Raw genomic sequence first — 6,879 nt, 5'->3', positions numbered from 1 at the left:
AGCTTCAGCTTGAACTTGCATATGAGTAATTGGTGGTCTGTTCCACAATCAGCCCCCGGCCTAGTTTTCACAGCTGATATTGAGCTTCTACAGCAGTTCCTTCCACATAGCTTTGCTATTAGTCACAGGCAACTCGATGGCACATAACGGAAACAAAACAATAAGATTGGTGTGGGATGAGTAGAAAGGGGTGCAGGGGCAGGCATATGGATAATTTCTGAATTCAAGGGAGTTGGTTCTGTATTGTTGATGTTGCTTTTGAAGATGGTAAAGCTCAAATATGACTATCTTCATGCTGCCCTTGCTCTTTTTATAGTTTGTGTTAGAAGCCATGTTCGTTTTGATGGCTCCAAATTCATGGAAGTGTTGGATCTTGTAAGAGTAAGAAATTAGGTACTTGGAAATGCAGTTAAAATGGCTACTTTGCTGCTACTAAAATGGAAAGAAGAGTTAAGCTGGTTTTGACCCAAGGTTATATGCCTATGAATAAGGAAAAGGTAAAAATTTCCTTGAAAGGTTTATGTTAAGGTTTTTGTTGATTTAATTTTAAGACTATTGTTCTTTCTGTTTCTTGCATATAGTAAAGATCTACTATAAAAAATGAATGCTGTTATTATTGTTATGTGCTATCAGTCCCTTGAGACTCATAGTGACCATATGTACAACAGCTTTGAACCCTGTTCTATCCTGGGCCAACTTTATCATCTCTGACATACCACTCCCATTACCCCAGTCACAGAGTCAATCCATCTCATTGAGGATCTTCCTCTGATGTTAATATATATTGTAAAAATTATTATGGCTCTTACTGATTTAAGTTTACATGATATTGATGTTTCTTCTATGTAGTAATGTCAAGATAAATTGTGAAAATGAATACTGGATGTTGTAGATTTCAAAAGTGTGTAATTCCTACCTTTAACTTATTATCAGTTAGATGCATCAAAGGGAAAGGTTTACCCTGAAAACCTTGTTGAAATTAGCAGAATTTGATAGAAGGGCATTGGATTCGCCAGGGGGATGGAGGTGGGTGGGTGGATTAAGCCCCTCCCAGTACTGTGAGGTGATTTGCATTTGAGTGGATTGATAGACTATCTTTGGATTTTGGATTGAAGAGATGCATATTTGGAAGAGAAAGATTTTTTTTAAAAAAGATAATTTTTTTAAGAAAAATTTATTATTTGTGTGTGTGTGTGTACCGTCAAATCGTATCTGACAGGTACAGGAGGATATTGTTTCTCCTTTGCGGCAGAGCATCTGGTGGATTCGAACCATGCACCTCTGGGGTTGCATTCTCTTGATGGGTCTTAGTCTCTGGAAGACCTTCTAGGGAACCACTAATCCCATGGGACACAGAAGAGTAAGGAAAATGAATAAAAGAGGAACTGCTGATGTCAGAAGTCATGGAATTATACAGCAAACCAATCATTTGGAACAATGTTGACTCTGTACTTCTTCTAACTAGTCTGCCACAATAATTTTAGCAGAACGAATTATGAATACAGTTATAATCCTTGGTCTAATTACTTAAGAATCCTTAAAAGGGCTTAACTATTTCCACATCTAGGAACTGAAGCTAATTGTGCTGCTAATTCAAAAGCAGCACCTCTCTGGAGATTTGAGTCCACCACTAATTCCACAAGAGGAAAATAGGCAGGTGGTCTTCTACTATGCAATTCACAACCCTGGAAACAATCTCACCTAGGACTTAGTTCCCACTCACCCTCCATAAGAGACATATATGATTTACATATTCAGTAAATTTAAGACTCTGCTTTTGGACAGCCATGAAAAGAATTTTAGCATACTGTTGTTTAAAGTAGTGAGTGGTGTTTAAGAGTTCATTAATCTGAGGAGGAAGATTAGAGCTCTCTGGTGCTATATATGCAAAATTACACCATGCTAACAGTAACATCTTTATCAAGGTGATTACTTGACTTGCTGTTTGTGTCTTGGAGAGGCAGCAAATTGCATGGTAGGAGATTGCTAGTCTTTCTTTGGAGCATCTGGTGAATTAAAACTCTGTGCCTTTGGAATTTCAGTGTAAATTCTTACTACTAGGCCACCAGAACTCCCTACTATCTGGAAGTTTGCACATCCTTTGTGTGATTTCTGTGCATAGAAGTACACTTAAAAAATCATTGCTTTCAATGTAAGGAATTTGCTGTTTTGTAGTCACTGTAAAAATGGTTATTTGTACTGTATTTCCGATTCATTCTTTAAATCCACGTTTACATTTACACCACATCTATCAATCTGACACATTTTGTCATTTAGAATCTCCAGGCAAAGGTTTCCATGTCCCTTCAGGAAGGCAGAAACCAGAAAGGAAAAATGTCATTTTAACAAAGCCAGTGACGAATTATTGTTCTACAGATTATTTAGGTTTATATCCCAAATAAGAGATTTTTCAGAAAATCAGTACTATTTATTTTCCAGAGGCTGGCATTTACTTTTTGAAAAGCAAGAAATCAATCAAATTATGTTAGGAGAAAAAAATCTCTATGAAATAAAAGGATTATAATCAATTTAGAATGCTGATTTTAGAAGGATTGCAACAATTTATCTTACTAGTTCTTGGCTAACATTTGCCAATGACAATTATCATAATGTTTTTTCCTTCTTATATTGAAAGGCAGTTCCACTTTTCATAATGTTGGCTTGGAGATCACTATGTACAGCTGTTAAAACATATTTACTTATTTAAATCTATACTATTTTGGCTATTATCAATAATACTATATGAACTTTAAAATTGTTGTTAGTTTACAGAGTTGGTTCCAACTTAATGTGCCTTTCCATATAACAGAACAAAACATTGTCTGGTATGTATTGTGCCATCCTCATAATTGCTTGTCTATTTGAATTTGCTGAAGTTACTGTGCAAGAGTCCCTGGGTGCCACAGACAGTTCAGCTCACTTGCCAGCAATAAAGTTTACTCTTTGAACTTACACAGAGAGGCTCCAGGGGGTTCTGGTGACCTAGTGGCAAGAAGGTGGACTACAATCCTGAAGGCACACAGTTCAAAGCCACCAACTGTTCCACAGGAGAAGAATGGACAATCTTCCTGCCTCTGAAAAACCATTGGAGGGTTAGCTATGGGTTAATTTCAAGTCTATGATACACAACAATAGAAAGGCCTCAAATTAAAGGCCTAGTAATCTGTTTCTAAATGGTCATAGCCTTGAACACTCTAATTACAGTGCACTTCTACTCTGTAACACATAAGGGCTCTGCGTCAGAATAAACTCAAAAGCAACTGGCCCTTACAAGTTATTTTTTTGTGGTTATGTCTTTACATTATGTATAAACTTAGGAAAAACCTGATGGGCAAAATGGTGCTTCTCTTTAACTTTTAAAGAACTGCAAAAACTTTTTTTCAGAGCAGCTGTATGTGTTGAGATTTGAACTACCCATGGATGAGTGTTCCAAATTTTCCAGATCCTTACAAACATTGTTTATTATCTTTCAGATCATAGCAATGATAGAGGACATGAAATGGTATCAAAATTATAAATTTTTATATTTTCAGAGAAGGTTAATCATCTTGATCAACTTTTCATGTGCTTATTTGTTATATATTGTTGTCCTTTCTTTGGATAAATATCTATTCATATATATTTTTTTGTCCAGTTCTAAATTAGGTTAATGTCATGAAGTTAAAAAGTTGTAAAAATTCTTTCTACATTAGGAACAAAAAATCCTTATAAGGACATGAATTGGAAAGCTTTTCAGAAGTTGGATGGTTTCTTTCATTCATTTTGCATGATGTGTTTTGAGGTAAAAAAGAATTTAATAATTATATACTTTACTTGCTCGTGTGTTTGGTATTATAGGTAAGAAGCCATTGTATCATTCAAAGTCATAAAACCTTTGTACCAGTATCCAGGAAATCAAAAGACAAATTGTTTTGGGAAAATCTGCTGTTAGGGACCTCTTCAGAATCCTGAAGAGCAATGATGTCACTCTGGAGACCAAGGTGCACCTGATCTAGGCCATGGTCTTCACAATTACTTGCTATGCATCCTAGAGCTGGACAATCACTAAGAATGATAGAATGATAACTGCATTTGAGTTGTGGTTCTAGAAAAGAGTAATGAATATACCATGGATTGCTAAGAGAACAACAAAGTTCAACCTGGAGAGAACGAAACCAGGCTGCTCTTTGGAGGCAAGAATTCTAGAGCTCCATATGTCATATTTTGGGCATGTTGCAAGAAAGGACCAGTACTTGGAGAGGGATACAATGCTTGAAAGTGTACAGTGCAAGAGAGGAAACACTAGATGAGATGGATGGACTCAGTGACTGGGTTAAGGGGGGCAGGTATGTCAGAGACAATGAAGTTGGCTAAAGACAGCAGAGTTTAGGGCTGTTGTACATAGAATAATTATGACAGCAACATAATGACTAGAATAGTACATAGAAAAAGACCTGCCAGAATGGCACCATGACATTACTGATGTTAGATGGATCTTGACTGAAAACAGAGAATATTACAAGAATGCTTATTTGTATTTTATTTACCATGCAAATGCTTTATGGACTATAACAAATTATGGCTAATGTTTTGAAGAATTGGAATCCCAGAGCACTTAATTGTGCTCATGTGAAACCTATACATAGACAAAGAAAATACATATCTTATTTTAAAATATGATAAAAACTAGTAAATCTTTTTCTGACTTGGATCTATGAAAAGTGGCCTCACTCAGTGACTTTTAACTGTCTTCACATTAGAATTACATGAAGAACTTTTAAATTTTTTTTTAAAATAATAATCATGCCAGGGCTACCTTCCAAACCAATTAAGTCAGAATCTCTCGGAATGGAAGCAAGGTTAATTTGTTCTACTGTCCTCAACTGATTTTAGCATCAGACATGCTGAGAACCACTGTCCCACTGCCTGATTTGAATGTGCAGGAAACTGTCTCCTGGAAAAAGCTCCTGACACCTTCGTTCTTCAGATTCATTAGTGGAACCATGCTCGGGGAAATTCTCAATTTCAGATGTGGAAGCCATGTCATGAAATGATACCTTTTGTCATGAACATGGAATAATTATGATACAGGTGGATTATTCATTACACTTCATGGTTCAGAGGGGAGCTTCAGTGCCTACTGGGTAAGAAATTGCCTTGCAAATCTGTGGTGTCAGAAACCATGAAAATTGGCTTTTCTATCCAATGTGTTAGTCTTCATTGGTGGCATAGTCTCTAGGTACCTTAACTGTAGACACATGGTCTTGAAAATCAACAGCTGTGGGACCAGTATAAGAGCATTTTCCACATTGTGAGAAACAGTGGTGATGGACAGAGACTGTAGCAGTGCTTTAAAGGAACCTTAGAGATGGAGCCACAGTTAAAGTAAAGGTTTTGCGTGCTGGATGATTGCATGAAAAGCTGACTTAACAACTGCTCTGAAATTGTTTACTGGCTGATTGATGAAACCAGAAGTTTATTTGTGCTGATGAACTGAACCTAGACTTTGACTTGTTGACTGAGAAGCTACCTCAACTAACTTAAGTATTGTGCCTTGTTAATTTGACTCAGGACTGCTGGACTAAACCTGGACTTACATTGTGTGATATTCTTTGCCTCCCTCACTGTCCAATCTATTTCCCTAATAACTCTACAACTCTGAGTAAAGTCTGTGAGTCAATTTGTATTGAACATTGGACCCAATCACTTGTAGAAATATATGTAGAGTGGCAAGTCTGATCATGTAGCTATTTGTTTAGTACTGTTAATATTGCTGAGGAAAGTTCGCATTTATGAAGCAGGTGTAAGTCAAATGTTACTTTCCCCATGCTACCACTGGTCCTTTTACACAACCAAAAGAGCCACAGTTCCAATCCGCTAGCTTCTCCTTGGAAGAAAGATGATGTGTGATTCACACTCCCAGAAAACCAGATAAAGGGTAAGCTATGAGTTGGCTTCTACTCAATGACTCATAACAACAACATAAACAACATGGCTTAGAAACCTGCTTGGGGGGAAAAGAAGAAAAATAGAGAAAAGTCAGTAATCTGTTGGGAGAAAAAAGAACTTGTCAACTTTATTCTGGATTACTTTTCATGGGACATGGATATTTGCAGCAAAACACATCTACCTTCAGGTTACAGCAAAGTTTAACAGGCCTCCACCAAGCAAGCCTTCATGAATGAGGTGTCTGAAATAGCTTTCTAAAGAAGTAAAGCTATTTAATAAGTGGGTACATTCAGAGACCAGAAGAACAGGGTTGCCTACAGGCTCATAAAACCTAACATATTTACAGTTTTTGGATATTTAGATATGAACTTCTTTAGAAGGGGCCTTATTCTGCCTACCAAACTTGCTATATTATTCTAACAAAGTGTATGTACCCTGTTGTGAAGTCTCTGATATTATCCCTCAAAGACTATAGTTTTGTTCATATTTAGAGTTAACCTGGAAGATTTTTATCTTCATTTCCTTTGAATATTTATATAAAAACATAAAGAACCTTTCAAATATCATCTAGTTAGATATCACCAGAGTTTAGGCTGTTAACTAATTATTATGAGCCTGAGCATATGCTTTCCTGGTAGGATATCTCTACTTGAGATTTATATTAATGGTATCTGTGTAAATTTATCTTTTTGTATAAAAGATGTGATGTTATTAATATAATTTGATGGAGGTAAGTGCATAGACTCATTGGACAAGAGACTACAACATTGATTCTAATTCTAATAAATATATGTATTAAAAATAACTTTTCCATTATTTTAGATACAATTTGTTGACAAGAAAGTTTAGAAATGTGCATAGGGATTTGAGTCTTAGAAGATCCCATTCATCTGCGTTATCTTCTCCTGGTTGTAGCTTTTCCAGGATACTGGGAAGACTGTTTATGTTGTG

This window comes from Elephantulus edwardii, unplaced genomic scaffold (assembly GCF_000299155.1).
Source record: "Elephantulus edwardii isolate Elephantulus edwardi_28Jun2011 unplaced genomic scaffold, EleEdw1.0 scaffold00003, whole genome shotgun sequence".
NCBI classification, from domain to species: domain Eukaryota; kingdom Metazoa; phylum Chordata; class Mammalia; order Macroscelidea; family Macroscelididae; genus Elephantulus; species Elephantulus edwardii.
Note: the sequence above shows the minus strand (reverse complement) of the source record.